The sequence below is a fragment of the Lolium perenne genome, chromosome 2, assembly GCF_019359855.2.
Source record: "Lolium perenne isolate Kyuss_39 chromosome 2, Kyuss_2.0, whole genome shotgun sequence".
Lineage (NCBI taxonomy): Eukaryota > Viridiplantae > Streptophyta > Magnoliopsida > Poales > Poaceae > Lolium > Lolium perenne.
Window position 1 is genome coordinate 151664516 of NC_067245.2, and position 18002 is coordinate 151682517.

Sequence of the window (18002 nt, forward strand, 5' to 3'; positions counted from 1 at the left end):
CAGGAACATCCTCACATATACCAACAGGAATAGCAGTAGATTTATCAGCCATTTGCAAAGATATATCAGTAGGTATCAACTTATCTAGATAAAGCCTCTTATAAAGAGAAAAAGGCATAACACTAACACCGGCTCCCAAGTCACATAGAGCAGTTTTAACATAATTATTCTTAATAGAACAAGGAATAGTAGGTATACCTGGATCGCCCAACTTCTTTGGAACTTTGCCATTGAAAGAGTAATTAGCAAGCATAGTGGAAATTTCCTCATTGGGGATTTTCCTTTTGTTAGTAACAATATCTTTCATATATTTTGAATAAGGAGGCAATTTAATAGCATCAGTCAAAGGGATTTGCAAGAATAAAGGTTTCATCCAATCGCAAAATTTATTATAGTGTTCTTCTTCCTTTGATTTTAGTTTCTTAGCAGGAAAAGGCATTTGCTTTTGAACCCAAGGTTCTCTTTCATTACCATGTTTCTCAGCAATAAAATCTTCTTTAGTGTACTTTTTATTTTTAGCATGCTTTTCAGGTTCTTTTTCAACATCTTCTTTATCAGAAGCATCATTCTTATCATTATCTTTATCATGTTCATTACCACTTTCAGTTTCAGCATCAGAAATAGAAATACTATTAGGATCATTAACAGGTTCAGAGGATTCTACAACATTCTTATGTTTCTTTTTCTTTTTCTTAGATGGAGCACTAGTTTTAGTTCGTTGAGAATCTTGTTCAACTCTTTTGGGATGTCCCTCAGGATATAAAGGATCCTGAGTAGAAACACCGCCTCTAGTTGTTACTTCATAAGCATGTTTTTCTTTAGAATTATTCCCCAACAAGTCATTTTGCACTTTAGTGAGTTGATCAATTTGAGTTTGAACCATATGAAAATGTTTAACAAGCATCTTAACATCATTGGAGGTTCTCTCTACAATATCATGCAATTCACTAATAGCTCGAGAATTTTCCATTAAATGATTCTCTACTCTCATATTAAAATTTTCTTGCTTAACAATATAATTATCAAACTCATCTAAGCATTGTGCAGGAGGTTTCGAATACGAAATATCTTCCCTAGTAAAGCGTTGAAGGGAGTTTACCTCAATCATGGATGAAGGGGGAATTATCTCACATATATCTTCCATGGGAGGAAGATTCTTCACATCTTCAGATTTATTACCTTTCTCTTTGAGAGACTTCTTGGCTTCCCTCATATCTTCATCATTCAATTTAATTAAACCCCTCTTCTTTAATATTGGCGTTGGAGTTGGTTCAGGCGTAGTCCAATCATCATGATTCCGGCCTATTTTAGCCAATAATTCTTCAGCGTCGTCTGGAGTTCTTTTCCTGAAAACACAACCAGCACAACTATCCAGGTATGCCCTAGACTCAATGGTTAGTCCACTATAAAATATATCAAGTAAATCATGCTTTTCCAAATCATGATCAGGCCGAGCTCTAATAAGAGAGCAAAATCTCGCCCAAGCCTCAGGCAATTTCTCTCCATCTCCCTAGTCAAAGTTATAGATTCTCTGCAAAGCAATATGTTGAGCACTAGCAGGAAAGTATTTACGGAAGAAAACATCAAGCAATTCTTTTGGACTTTTAATAGAATTAGGTGGCAAACTATTATACCAAGTTTTAGCGTCATCCTTTAATGAGAATGGAAAGATTTTAGCAACAAAGTAAGTACGCTTCTTAACATCATCAGAAAACAAGCTACTCAGAGTAGATAGCTCAATCATGTGTTCAATAGCACTTTCTTTTTCAGTACCACAAAAGGGTGTTTTCTCAACAATAGCTATATGAGATAAATCAAGAGAAAAATCATAATCTTTATCCTTAATGTTTATAGGAGATGTGGCAAACTTAGGATCAGGAGACAGTTTATATCTAACAGCATGTTCTGCAAGCAACTTTTAAATTTTTCTTGCATCAGTAGTAGCATTGCATTTTTCAATAAAATCATCATTAAGCTCCACATAATCTTCATTAGGATCATCACTAGAATAATCAAGTTCAGGTGAATTAACAGGTGTAGTAGCATTAGGAGTTTCAGTATTTTCAATTTGTCTAGACCTAGCAATCGTAGCATCTAGAAAGGATCCCAATGAACCACTATCATCAAGCACAGCAGAAATATTATTAATATTATGAGAGTTTTCAGATTCAGCAGAAGTACCCGCATGTGAAGCATGTGGCGGTGAAACAAGTTTATCAATCACAGATGGTGAATCAAGAGCAGCAGAGGTACTCAGAGTTGTACCTTTTCTTGTAGTGGATGGTAATATGGCGACCTTAGTATCGCGAGGTTTACCCATGATGGAGAATTTGCAGCGAACAATATCAATCCAAGTGAACTTCCAAATAAAGCTATGCTCCCCGGCAACGGCGCCAGAAAATAGTCTTGATGACCCACAAGTATAGGGGATCGCAACAGTCTTCGAGGGAAGTAAAACCCAATTTATTGATTCGACACAAGGGGAGACAAAGAATACTTGAAAGCATTAACAGCGGAGTTGTCAATTCAGCTGCACCTGGAAACAGACTAGCTCGCAAGAGTTTATCTGTCGTCACAGTTTTATAGCAGTAGCGATAGTGAAATAACAGCGAGTAACAAAGACAGCAGTAGTGATTTTAGTAAACAGCAGGATTAAAATACTGTAGGCACGGGGACGGATGACGGGCGTTGCATGGATGAGAGAAACTCATGTAACAATCATAGCAGGGCATTTGCAGATAATAAAACGGTGTCCAAGCACAAAGCAATCAATAGGCATGTGTTCCAATTATAGTCGTACGTGCTCGCAATGAGAAACTTGCACAACATCTTTTGTCCTACCAGCCGGTGGCAGCCGGGCCTCAAGGGAAACTACTGGATATTAAGGTACTCCTTTTAATAGAGTACCGGAGCAAAGCATTAACACTCCGTGAACACATGTGATCCTCACATCACTACCATTCCCTCCGGTTGTCCCGATTTCTGTCACTTCGGAGCCATCGGTTCCGGACAGCGACATGTGTATACAACTTGCAGGTAAGATCAATAAACAATGAATATCATGATGAAGCAATAACATGTTCAGATCTGAGATCATGGCACTCGGGCCCTAGTGACAAGCATTAAGCATAGCAAGTTGCAACAATATCATCAAAGTACCAATTACGGACACTAGGCACTATGCCCTAACAATCTTATGCTATTACATGACCAATCTCATCCAATCCATACCATCCCCTTCGGCCTACAGAGGGGGAATTACTCACACATGGATGGGGGAAGCATGGCTGGTTGATGGAGAGGCGTTGGCGGTGATGATGGCGATGATCTCCTCCAATTCCCCGTCCCGGCGGAGTGCCAGAACGGAGACTTCTGGCTCCCGCGACGGAGTTTCGCGATGTGGCGGCGTTCTGGAGGCTTTCTGGCGATTTCGACTTCTCTCCGTGCGTTTTTAGGTCGAGGCCAATAAGTAGTCCGAAGGAGGGCGTCGGAGGCCGGCCGAGGGGGCCACACCATAGGGCCGCGCGGCCCCCCCTAGGCCGCGCTGCCTTATGGTGTGGGGCCCTCGGGCCTCCACCTTACTTGTCCTTCTGGCTCCGTCAGTATTCTGGGAAAATAGGGCCTTCTGCATAAATTCCGAGGATTTTCCCGAAAGTTGGATTTCTGCACAAAAACGAGACACCAGAACAGTTCTGTTGAAAACAGCGTTAGTCCATGTTAGTTGCATCCAAAATACACAAATTAGAGGCAAAACAATAGCAAAAGTGTTCGGGAAAGTAGATACGTTTTGGACGTATCAAGGAGGAGGAGGAGAGGACGATGGTCGACGGCCCTGCGCCGTCCTTCTTTTCCTCCTCCTTCCTCGCCGCCTTCGCGGCCCTCGCCGCCTTCCTCACCGCGGACTCGGCGCAGCGCTTGTCGCGGGAAGCTTTTTTCTTCGCCTTCGCCGCCGCCTTCTCCTCCTCCTCCTCCTTCTGCTCCTTCTCCGCGTAGAAGGCCGCCGTGGCGGCGACATCCTCGGGGAAGCGGCGCGCCCATTCAAGGCGAAGCGCCTCGTCGCGCTCGGCGATGAGAAGGCGCTGTTCCAGCTCCCGCTGTCGGCGCTGCTCCTCCCGTGTGATCATCGGCGGCGGCGGCGCGAGCATCTCCGCCTGCTCCCGCGTGAACACGTCGTGGAAGTTCATCGCGCGGCGGGAGCGGCCTAGCCGCCACGCGACGGCGTCGTAGGCCCGCGCCGCCTCGTGCGCGGTGTCGAAGGTGCCGAGGCGGATCTGCTCCTCGCCGGAACGGATTTCCGCATCGAATCGGCCGCTCGGCCGCGCCCGAACGCCGTGGTAGCCGGAGGGGGGGCGGCGGCGCGGAGGCATCTTCGCGTGGAGGCGGAACGGCCGGAGGCGGAGCGGCGCGGGAGGGAGAGAGGCGGGGAGAGAGACGGACGGAGGCGAAGACGCGTGGGAGGAATGGCAGTTGGCCGCTTCGCGCGTGTCGTGTTTATAGCGCGCGCGGCAGCACACGCGGCAGATTTCCCGCGCGGGATAGCGCGAAAGCGCGTGGGCGGCAAAAGTTTTAGCGCGCGCGCCGTTTTCCCGCCTCCGCTGGAGCAGCGCGGCAGCGCCCGCGCGCGGCAAACCGGCGATTTTTTTTGCCGCGCGGGACTTTTAGCGCGCCTGTTGGAGATGCTTTTAGCGCGCGGCGAAAGCGAAGGCGGGGAAAAGAGCGGCGGCGCGGTGGCTCGGTTGATGGGAAGCAGCGGCGGTGCGAGATGATGCGGCTGTTGGTGGCTCCCGGTGGTGCCGCAAGGTGGTGTCCGGTAGTACCGCTTGATAGCTGCCGGTAGTGGCGGTCTAGAAATCCAGTTTGTGTGTTGTTGGTGCTCGCGCAAGAACACAGCGGAAAACAACTCACAAATCCGTCGATTGGGGAAATACAAGGAATTTGGAGGAGAAATACAAGGGATTCGATATGTACAAAATCGGTCTGGGCCATGTGACTGCGAACCTGGTTCGCATCAATGGGCCAAGACACACGCGGGATTTACAGTTAATTCATGCGAACCAGCTGAGACAATCGCTAAGTAAATCCTGCCAGTTAAGTTCAAAAAAAAAAAAAAAAGTAAATCCTGCCAGTTTATATATGGGTCTGGCTACACGGTGCGCGCGCACGAAATGGTCTTACACGGTGCCCCTCCCTAATATAGAAAGAATCATGCAACTGTCACTGCGTGTTCCATAAATGGAAAGTTCTAGTCTGCCACGGCTCTTCCTTTCTCCAGTGCGCATAGCTCAGTTTTTCTGGCACGTGAAAGAAGCAACCACGAAAAGCTTACCAATCCTCGGTAGCTGAAAGTTGGCTCGAGTGATCAACCAAACATGCCCTTTTTCCCGGCACCCCCTTGAAAAACTCAGGGAAAAAAGATACAATAATCCTCATGCTGCGGCTAGATGTAAATATATCAACATTATTACATCATCAAGCTAAAACTCAAGGGAAACAAGGATGAACAAAATGCCTCCCAAGTACTATCGATAATCATGAAAACCAAATTATATAAAACTTAAAGCAAAAAGGCACTAAAACCTTAATGACATAGTTTGTGTACGTTTCATAAGTACGTGCCCTAGAAAATGCACCATTTTTTTGTATTGGTAGGGGAAATAATCTTCGGATCCAGCGAGGCAAAAAATTTGGTCACTACTTATGTAACTTTTCCTTTGTTGCTGCACCATGTGGTGAAAAACCAGCACCATCTGGCTTCTACACTTCAGGGATGTAAAAAACAAATGCATGATCCCAGCCCCTGGAGAAAAAATAATAGTAGAGTTCAGAATCAAACAAATAAAAAGATGATGTGTTTATATTGCAAAATTACATCCAGTTTTACTTAGTTGTAAAATTGCAACATCCAGTTTTACACGTACAGTTGTTATTTCCAAATCACACCAGATTGTTAAGTTAAAAGGAAAATAGCAAATGTATTATATAGAAAAAATACATCTTTGCGTGCACGCATCCAAACGTCGTGCACGACACGAAAATTCATCTTTGTTGCCAACCAAACACGAACTTCTGTTTCTCCCTCGGAGCCGAAAAATAAATTGTTAGCAATCAATCAATATGCACAACATGGTTTTAGATTTGGCTCAGTTGAACATGGCTCCAAGGAGAAAATCTCCCCAGGTGCAGGAAAACGCTGCTAGCAACCAATCAGGCCTTACCTACCCGTCTGCAGACACATGGGTTGAAACAGTGCATACATTGTGAAGTTAAGACTCTGAAGGAGACGAAAGATTTCAGTTAACACAGAATAAGTCTCCACTAGACAAAACTACTTGAAAATTGGGCACTCCTGCAAAAAGTAAAAAAATATAGATGTTATTTTTCCTAGTAATTTACATTCTATCATGGCAGAAGTTTATTTGGACCATGGCAAAAAAATACTCATGCTGTTACCCCAACTACAAAACCAAAATTAATACATCCTAATACACGAACTAGCAAAGGCAACTATGTAACTATGGCTGAAATTTAAATCTTGCAAGAATTAAATAAGATATTCAATGATTTATGCATTAGAAACCCATTAAAAATCTATAATTCCGTGAACATGGATTACGATGTAAAAATTTGAGAAAAAATACATCCTGTTTATGCATGATATGATCAAAAAACTTTAAGAGAAAAAAATATACATCCTATGTGCATAGAAATTACATACAATATTCATGATTTTACATCCTGTGTATAAAATTACATACAAATAAAACATGGATTGTTAGATCTATAAAAACTTGAAAAATTCTACCTTGTAACCTTTGAGTATAAAAGTACATCCTGTACATCCATATGAACAAGATGTAATTAATATACAAATTTTACAGCCTAAGATTATACAGTAACACCCACTTTGCAATAAAATTAAAAACTCTAGGTGTAAAAAAGCATACATTGTGCATACACAAGAATAACATATAATACTCATGGTTTTATAGGTTTTTTACATCCACGAGTATTTGCGAAAAAACATTAATAAGCATAGTTTCTTCCCAAGAAATATCAACATAAACTCAAAGCTAGTTGAACCAAAAATTCAGAGGATCGGTCGACTGCAACCTTGGTAGTGTTGATAAACTTTTACATGCCATCTTTTCTAGAGCTACAACAACATATTGCCAGCAGAGACTACCACCAACACAGTACAAAGTGCAGAGATTTATCTCCCAAGATGCAAGTTTTCAACCACAGATGAATACCAAACAAATGGGAGAAGCAATCAGATTGGGTCAGTAGGTTCATTTCTATCTAAATGGTCTCACTCTCTAATGATGGACATAGATAGAGAGTAGTTACCAAATAAAAAGGTGATAGAACACCACCAGCTCCAATCTTGCATCGAGCAAAACGCTAGCACCGAACCAACCGAGCGATAGAAGTTGCTTGTGCTTTCTTAGCGCTTTCTTCCTAATAGAAATGATACTCCCAGGCATGTTTGATAAAAAAATACATCTTAATGTAAGGATAACTACAAAAAACAACATCCTTACATGAGCATAATAACATTCCGGTGTATACATAAAGAAAGTTCATCATGGTACACGCAGAATTAACTAACCTGATTTAAACATAATTACATTGTTCTATATTAATCTTAGTTGGAATAACACACACTGAAGCGCTAAACTACATCCCAAGTGTAAAAAAACTCAGAAAAACTACACCGCAGAAAGATAAGGTATGCACATAGCACATACAGATGGTTCTACACTATAGAAATACTATCTACATAGGATATGAAACTGAACTATGTGTAGAGATCATATGCGACAGAAAAGTTTCACCATTGCGCACATGCACAAATTGGTTGCTGCTCACCATGACCGCCGATGAAAGGGCATTCAGCGAGGAGTTGCTTTACTTGCCACCACGCGTTGCAAGCAGTTGACAAGATTCCAGGGGTCATCATCATTCGTTCGTCCGTGGAAATTCAATGTTGGATGCAGAGATCGGACAACTCCTTCCGCACCCCACAATGCCGTCCAGGAAGTCATCCAGCTGGCACACCAACCCGTTGGTGCTGGTCGGGAGCAGGTCCAGCCACACCTTGAGCTCGTCCGCTTTGACCTTGACGGCGCCGTCCCCGTCGACGCACTTGCTGCCGCCAGCGACCGCGGCGGCACACACCGCCTCCGCCGCCCCGCACGCGCACAGGAACTCGTGCATTCTGATCATCCCCAACCTCCTCCACCATCATCTTCTGCAGCTTCGCGATGGACGCCATGAACCCGCCTCCACCGGCTTTACCCGCGCCGTCGGCAGACAAGCACGGAGATCCGGCGGAGTAGGGCGCCGAGCCGTTGAAGGACCCTCTCACCACGGCGACTCCGGCCCCAAACGCGTCGATCCGCTAGTCCGCGACCCTCTCACCACGGCGACTCCGGCCCCAAACGCGTCGATCCGCTAGTCCGCGGCGTCGAAACTCCTCCAACCGCTGCTCACACCGACCAGGGGGCTCCACCGAGGCTTCCCGTCGGACGGCTCGCCGCCGACGACGCAGATTCAGAGGTGGAGATCGAGAAGGGGAGCCCGATGCGGGAGAGGGTGGGGAGGGGAATGGGGAAAGTGCGATGTCGTTGCTTTAGATGTTAGCCCCGCTTATTTCAGGCCGGTCGATCGGGATCCAACGAGCCAGACACGTGAGCACCGCCTAAGACAGGACAGTGCCCAGGCAAGTATTAGATTATCCGCTGCAAATCAGCAGAATATCACCAAGCAGCCTTGGTAAGCAATAAGTATTGACTGCTATAAGATAAGATCTGATTACCTTGATGGAATTGACTTTCGGGGTATAAGATAAGATCTGATGATCTTGATGGAATTGACTTTCGGTTGCCTGCCTCTCTCAGTATGCGGTATTTCGCGTAGAAGTCAAGTCATTCGTGAGGAGAAGACTGAAGGAGATATGCCCTAGAGGCAATAATAAAGTGGTTATTATTTATATCTTTATGTTTATGATAAATGTTTATATATCATGCTATAATTGTATTAACCGAAACATTAGTACATGTGTGATATGTAGACAACAAGAAGTCCCTAGTATGCCTCTTAAACTAGCTTGTTGATTAATGGATGATTAGTTTCATAATCATGAACATTGGATGTTATTAATAACAAGGTTATATCATTATATGAATGATGTAATGGACACACCCAATTAAGCGTAGCATAAGATCTCGTCATTAAGTTATTTGCTATTAGCTTTCAATACATAGTTACCTAGTCCTTATGACCATGAGATCATGTAAATCACTTATACCGGAAAGGTACTTTGATTACACCAAACACCACTGCGTAAATGGGTGGCTATAAAGGTGGGATTAAGTATCCGGAAAGTATGAGTTGAGGCATATGGATCAACAGTGGGATTTGTCCATCCCGATGACGGATAGATATACTCTAGGCCCTCTCGGTGGAATGTCGTCTAATGTCTTGCAAGCATATGAATGAGTTCATAAGAGACCACATACCACGGTATTTAGTAAAGAGTACTTGTCAGGAGACGAGGTTGAACAAGGTATAGAGTGATACCGAAGATCAAACCTCGGACAAGTAAAATATCGCGAGACAAAGGGAATTGGTAATGTATGTGAATGGTTCATTCGATCACTAAAGTCATCGTTGAATATGTGGGAGCCATTATGGATCTCCAGATCCCGCTATTGGTTATTGGTCGGAGTGAGTACTCAACCATGTCCGCATAGTTCACGAACCGTAGGGTGACACACTTAAAGTTGGATGTTGAAATGGTAGTACTTGAATATGGAATGGAGTTCGAATGTTTGTTCGGAGTCACGGATGAGATCCCGGACATCACGAGGAGTTCCGGAATGGTCCGGAGAATAAGATTCATATATGGGAAGTCATTTTATGTGAATTAAAATGATCCGGAAGGTTCTACGGAAGGTTCTAGAAGGTTCTAGAAAAGTCCGGAAGAAATAAGGATGGAAGGTGGAGTCCCAAAGGGACTCCACCCACCTTGGCCGGCCAACCTAAGGGAGGAGGAGTCCCAAGTGGACTCCCCACCATGGTGGCCGGCCACCCCACCAAGGAAAGGGGGGAGTCCCACTCCCCCTAGGTTTGGACACTTGGAAGGTTTTGGTTGGGGTCTTATTCGGACTCTTTGACCTAAGCCTTGGGGCTTCCACCTATATAAAGAGGGGGAGAGAGGGGCTGGCCGGCTACTCAAGCCACCACCATGGCCGCACCCCTCAAGGGTGCCCTAGCCGGCGCCCCTCTCCCCAAACCCTAGCGGTCTCTCTCTCCTCCACCATATCCCGCACGCTTAAGCGAAGCTCCGCCGGATTTCTCCACCACCACCGACACCACGCCGTCGTGCTGTCGGATTCAAGAGGAGCTACTACTTCCGCTGCCCGCTGGAACGGGGAGGTGGACGTCGTCTTCATCAACAACCGAACGTGTGACCGAGTACGGAGGTGCTGCCCGTTCGTGGCGCCGGAACCGATCGTGATCAAGATCTTCTACGCGCTTTTGCAAGCGGCAAGTGATCGTCTACCGCAGCAACAAGAGCCTCATCTTGTAGGCTTTGGAATCTCTTCAAGGGTGAGACTCGATACCCCCTCGTTGCTACCGTCTTCTAGATTGCATCTTGGCTTGGATTGCGTGTTCGCCGTAGGAAAATTTTTGTTTTCTATGCAACGTTATCCTACAGTGGTATCAGAGCCGTGTCTATGCATAGATGGTTGCACGAGTAGAACACAATGGTTTGTGGGCGTTGATGCTCTTGTTATCTTTAGTTTGAGTACTTTGCATCTTTATGGCATAGTGGGATGAAGCGGCTCGGACTAAATTTACATGACCGCATTCATGAGACTTGTTCCTCGTTCGACATGCAACTTGTATTGCATAAGAGGCTTTGCGGGTGTCTGTCTCTCCTACTATAGTGAAGATTCAATTTACTCTTCTATTGACAACATTAGTATCACCGTTGTGGTTCATGTTCGTAGGTAGATTAGATCTCTCTCGAAAACCCTAAACCACGTAAAATATGCAAACCAAATTAGAGACGTCTAACTTGTTTTTGCAGGGTTTGGTGATGTGATATGGCCATGATATGATGATGAATATGTATGAGATGATCATTATTGCATTGTGGCAACCGGCAGGAGCCTTATGGTTGTCTTTAATTTTCATGTTGAGTAGTATTTCAAAGTAGTTGTAATAGTTGCTACATGAGGTGAACAACCATGAAGACGGCGCCATGGACCTTGACACTACGCCGACGATGATGGAGATCATGCCCGACGATGATGGAGATCATGCCCGAAGATGATGGAGATCATGTCCGTGCTTTGGAGATGAAGATCAAAAGGCGCAAAGACAAAAGGGCCATATCATATCACATATGAACTGCATGTGATGTTAATCCTTTATGCATCTTATTTTGCTTAGATCGCGACGGTAGCATTATAAGATGATCCCTCACATTAATATCAAGATAATAAAATGTTCTCCCCTCGTATGCACCGTTGTAACAGTTCGTCGTTTCGAAGCATCTCGTGATGATCGGATGTGATAGATTCAACGATTCACATACAACGGGTGTAAGCCATGTTGCACACGCGGAATACTTAGGTTTGCTTGACGAGCCTAGCATGTACAGACATGGCCTCGGGACAACGGAAACCGAAAGGTTGAACACGAGTCATATGGATGATATGATCAACATGTTGATGTTCACCATTGAAGCTACATCATCTCACGTGATGATCGGTTTTTGGTGTAGTGAATTTGGATCGTGTACCACTTAATAACTATGAGGGATGTTGTATTAAGTGGGAGTTCATTAGTAATTAGATTAAAATATGAACTAATTATCATAAACATAGTCTGAGTAGTATTTTGAATTAATTTTGTAGTATTGGCATCCGTTTACTACTATGCGCTAGTCTTGTTACTGAGATAGAAATACTGTTAAAATCTGATGAGAAACTTTACGGATTGGTACCGTATTGTTAAAGAATCAAGAATTGATTAAGTCCTATTGCAAACTTTTAGTAAACCTCACATTGTTGATTCAAAGAGCTATGATTTCAATTAGTACCTAAAGTTATCTTGTCTCCGTGAAACTTTTAGTTCAAATATGTTTGAAAAGTAAGGAGCTGAAAATTTAGTTTTCAGAAATAATCAAGGTATGAGATATATGTGATATCTAAGACCTTATTGCAAGATGATAGAATAAAGTTTGGTGAGACTACATAAACTCATAAGTTTTATGGGAATGTACGAAGGTTGAAGACGCAAGGCGTCACAATCCTCCAACTATTGGGGCACTAACGATATTCGCATATCCATGAAGTGACCATCCTTAAATATGCACCGTTACTAAGACTCGTCGTTTCGAAGCATCACGTGATGATCGGGTGTGATAGATTCTACGTGTGCATAAAACGGGTGCAAGCTAGATTTGCACATGCAAATATCAAGGTTAAAACTTTACGAGCCTAGCATGTACAGACATGGTCTCGGAAAGTCGTCATGATATGATGGATAAAATTATGAGTGAAATTGTTCATCATATTACAAAGTTACTAATAGTGAAATCTGGAACACTTGTCATATGATGATCAATTTCAAAGTAAGAACCTCAAGGTTATTGGTATTTGACCAACAAACCTAGAAGTTAATGATGTTGAAGTGTTTTTCTGAATAATGAGGAAAGCTAAAAGAGAAACTGCAAAAGATATTTTGGCAAAAAGAAAAGAGAAGACTAGAAAGTCTAGCTCAGGTATATATAAATGATATACATGTTATGGTTGTATTCCTAGTTAACTCACACTATGAAATTCTTGGGTATTAGTACTATATTGGTTGGTATGAAGTGTCATACAAAACAACGCAATACAAGAATACAATGGCCTAAGTGACTGACAAGAAATATGATAGGAATGCACGTCAGGAACAAAAATAAAGTGTTATTATGTTCGTCATTGGCATTTTATCTAGCCCTTAGAATTTATAATAAAGAGCTTAATAAATTGTTATTTTGCTCTGGTCAAATAAAAACAATGAGTTGTTTAAATTATGACATTACTCCATGTACGATGGATAAGTTATTATAAATCTTAATGGTGAAACACACATACATAACACTGACGCTAAAATGCCATAAGGCAAATAATTTGAATTCCACTTATTTGTGGAACCGCCATTTAGGTCATGTTAGAAAGGAATGCATGAAGGAACTCCATGCAAATGGATTTTTGGAGTCATTTGATTTTTGAATCATTTGGTGCTTACAAATCTTTTCTAAAGAGAATGATTAAAATACCGTTCATAGGCCAAGAGTTGAACGGGCAACAAACTTAGTGGAAAAATACATAATGATGTATGTGGTTCACTGAGCATAGTTGTGTGCGGGAGATTCTTCTACTTCATGAAAACTTTCAAACAATGAATTGAGTATATATGTGGATATATTCAATAAGGAAAAGTTTGAAACATTTGAATATGATTCAAATAAATTTCAGCATGAAGTGGAAATCATCGTAATAGAAAAATCAAATATCTATGATTGGATCATGGTGGAAATATTTGAATTACGAGTTTTAGCGAACATCTAAGAGAGTTATGAAATTGTTCTACAACTCACATTTCTTGGAGAATCATAATGATGATATAGTATCCGAGATATGTATCCAAACCTTGTTGGATTAATGATGAGATAAAATATTATGACGCCATTATATTTTTGTGGATTATGCTTTAGTGACTACCGCTTTTACACTGAATAGAGCATCATCATGATCCGTTGAAATGACACCATACAAGTTATGGCATGGGTATAAACCCTAATAGTCAACCAAAATCGGATGAATGTCTTTGTTGGTTATCCCAGAGATTTAATTGGGAATTCTTCCCACGAGACAAAGACAAAAGTGTTTGTCAATGTTTCTTATTTCCGAGAAATTGTTTCTAGTGAAGTATTTAAGTGGGAGGACAATATAATTTGATAAGGTTTATGAACCTGAGCATAATGATCAGAGTAGCGCAGCATCGGAATTGGTTTCGGAAGCGGCCACGACGATCATGGCTCCCATGACTACAAAGTGTTTTAGCCATGGAGATCGAAGTACATATTGAACCTTGTAGGTATGGTTTACTTTGTGATCAAATAAATGATTTGTGGACAAAGGATTGATTATGAACAATAATAAACCAACTACAAACAAAGAAGCTATGATGGGCCCTGACTCCGTTAAAATGGCTATAAGCCATGAAATCCAAGATAGATGAATACTTTTTGAAAGTAAATGGATCTATAAAATTGATGGACTTGGATGAAATATCTTTGAAGAAGCTTGACTTGTCGAAAAATTGTTTACGACAAAGTTCAAAGAGTTGACTACGATAAGACTAGATCTTCCGTAGCAATGCTTAAAGTCTATATGGATTATTCTAGTAATCACTATATATTTCCTTTATGAGATATGTTAGTAGGATGGCAAAATACATTACTTATCAGAAGTGTGTATTAACGGTGTATACAAGATACAACCAAGAGTTTTGCTGGTCCGTGGAATACTAGATAGGTATACGAACTTCAATTGGATGAAGTAAGTATCACGGAGTTGGAATCTTCACCAGATGAAATAGTCAAAGAGTTTTTGATTTCATCAAAGACGATGAAGAGGTTTGCATTTGCAAGAAATTAAGTGGGAGCGCTAAGACACATTTATAATACTTTATGTAGATGACATATAGTTGGTTATAAATGATGTAATTATATACTTGATTAAAAGGTTTCATTGAGAAATTAAGTTCAATGAAAGGATATGGACTGAAACATATTTAGTGTCAAAAATCTATGAAGATAGATTGAAACACATAATAAGTTTAAGTCAAAGTACATAGAATGGATATTGAAGTAGTTCAATATAGAAATATTAAGAAAATGTTCTTGTCATGTAAAGGTTTAACAAGACTTGAGTGTATCTGACACTCAATGAGTAAAAACACATGAGTGATTATAGATCACGAATAATATGTACACAATCAGATATCATGTGCTATAAAGTGTTATGAGCATATACCAGAATGATTCATGAGATGATCATTGGACGACAGTAAGAATATCCTTGAGTATTTTAGAAGAACCAAGGATATATATATAGTTTTGTATGGAGAAATGACAAACAAATCGCTGTAAGGTGATTACACCGATATTTGTTTTGTCACATATAAAAATAAAATTTCAATCTCAAATTAGACTAAGTGTTGTTTTAAAAGGTAGCACAATGAGCTAGAAGTTGTCTATGCTAGATTTAGAAGAGTTCTAAATATTGTGACGGAATCTACAAAAGAAGGCAGAGTATGTCATTGTTTTGAAAATGACAAAGGATGTTAAGTCAAAAGGTTCTTTGAGAACTTGGTGTATTTCCGACAAAGTCAGAACTTTGAAGCTATATTGTGTGTGACAATATTAGTGACATATTTCAGATCGCGGAATTAAGGTTCCACCAGAAGACCAAACATATTTAATGCCAACTCATTTGGAAATGAGTGATGCGTTGAGACGCAAATGAATTACAAAATACATACGATTCTGAGCATGTCAGATCCGTTGACTAAAAACTCTCCCATGAGCAAAAACATGATAAAGCGCCAGAAGGCCAAGGTGTTATATCTTTACAAATATAAACTAGATTATTGACTCTAGTGCAAGTGGGAGACTGAAGGAGATATGCCCTAGAGGCAATAATAAAGTGGTTATTATTTATATCTTTATGTTTATGATAAATGTTTATATATCATGCTATAATTGTATTAACCGAAACATTAGTACATGTGTGATATGTAGACAACAAGAAGTCCCTAGTATGCCTCTTAAACTAGCTTGTTGATTAATGGATGATTAGTTTCATAATCATGAACATTGGATGTTATTAATAACAAGGTTATATCATTATATGAATGATGTAATGGACACACCCAATTAAGCGTAGCATAAGATCTCGTCATTAAGTTATTTGCTATTAGCTTTCAATACATAGTTACCTAGTCCTTATGACCATGAGATCATGTAAATCACTTATACCGGAAAGGTACTTTGATTACACCAAACACCACTGCGTAAATGGGTGGCTATAAAGGTGGGATTAAGTATCCGGAAAGTATGAGTTGAGGCATATGGATCAACAGTGGGATTTGTCCATCCCGATGACGGATAGATATACTCTGGGCCCTCTCGGTGGAATGTCGTCTAATGTCTTGCAAGCATATGAATGAGTTCATAAGAGACCACATACCACGGTACGAGTAAAGAGTACTTGTCAGGAGACGAGGTTGAACAAGGTATAGAGTGATACCGAAGATCAAACCTCGGACAAGTAAAATATCGCGAGACAAAGGGAATTGGTAATGTATGTGAATGGTTCATTCGATCACTAAAGTCATCGTTGAATATGTGGGAGCCATTATGGATCTCCAGATCCCGCTATTGGTTATTGGTCGGAGTGAGTACTCAACCATGTCCGCATAGTTCACGAACCGTAGGGTGACACACTTAAAGTTGGATGTTGAAATGGTAGTACTTGAATATGGAATGGAGTTCGAATGTTTGTTCGGAGTCACGGATGAGATCCCGGACATCACGAGGAGTTAGTGAATGGTCCTGAGAATAAGATTCATATATGGGAAGTCATTTTATGTGAATTAAAATGATCCGGAAGGTTCTACGGAAGGTTCTAGAAGGTTCTAGAAAAGTCCGGAAGAAATAAGGATGGAAGGTGGAGTCCCAAAGGGACTCCACCCACCTTGGCCGGCCAACCTAAGGGAGGAGGAGTCCCAAGTGGACTCCCCACCATGGTGGCCGGCCACCCCACCAAGGAAAGGGGGGAGTCCCACTCCCCCTAGGTTTGGACACTTGGAAGGTTTTGGTTGGGGTCTTATTCGGACTCTTTGACCTAAGCCTTGGGGCTTCCACCTATATAAAGAGGGGGAGAGAGGGGCTGGCCGGCTACTCAAGCCACCACCATGGCCGCACCCCTCAAGGGTGCCCTAGCCGGCGCCCCTCTCCCCAAACCCTAGCGGTCTCTCTCTCCTCCACCATATCCCGCACGCTTAAGCGAAGCTCCGCCGGATTTCTCCACCACCACCGATACCACGCCGTCGTGCTGTCGGATTCAAGAGGAGCTACTACTTCCGCTGCCCGCTGGAACGGGGAGGTGGATGTCGTCTTCATCAACAACCGAACGTGTGACCGAGTACGGAGGTGCTGCCCGTTCGTGGCGCCGGAACCGATCGTGATCAAGATCTTCTACGCGCTTTTGCAAGCGGCAAGTGATCGTCTACCGCAGCAACAAGAGCCTCATCTTGTAGGCTTTGGAATCTCTTCAAGGGTGAGACTCGATACCCCCTCGTTGCTACCGTCTTCTAGATTGCATCTTGGCTTGGATTGCGTGTTCGCCGTAGGAAAATTTTTGTTTTCTATGCAACGTTATCCTACAAAGACGAATAGTGAGAGGAGAGAAAGTGGCGGCGGGGGATCTCCGATCTCACATGCACTTCCATTTCCCTAGCGCTAGGGTTGGGTACATACCAATGTCGACTTTGACCTGCCCGATTAGGCTGATTTTTATAGTAAAACAAAGGGGATTTGAGGACAACGAAAAGCCAAGTATTTTCATTTTTTTGCAAAACTTAGATTTTTTTGCAACATATCCAAAGCAACATTATTATTTTAGTCTTATTAAGATATGGAAAAGAGTCGATGGATTTATAAAACCCGGTAAAACAAAATAGGGTTTGAAAATTTATAGTAACATCATAACGATATAAACATAAAACTTCTTTGCATCGGCTCGCAACTACACCCCGCCGGATGCACTGCCGTCTGATGCTATTATTCTTGGGGATCCCCAGGTCTGCCTAGTGGAGCGACGGTGAATTAGATCAGTGCATGTCACAGTGCTCTAGGTTTGGTGTTTCGG

General features: G+C 42.2%; 1 long non-coding RNA gene across 2 annotated transcripts; it reads right to left on the reverse strand.

Moving 5' to 3' along the window:
* Nucleotides 1–5356: 5356 nt before the first annotated feature.
* On the reverse strand, nucleotides 5357–8819 carry LOC127321901 (uncharacterized). Of its 2 annotated transcripts, none has more exons than XR_007864397.1 (2): nucleotides 6216–8819; nucleotides 5357–5797 (listed from the first exon to the last, which is right to left on the reverse strand). It is a non-coding gene; the product is annotated as an uncharacterized lncRNA (long non-coding RNA). The 2 variants fall into 2 exon arrangements; XR_007864396.1 differs by having other exon boundaries at nucleotides 5993–8819.
* Between the last annotated feature and the right edge of the window lie 9183 nt (nucleotides 8820–18002).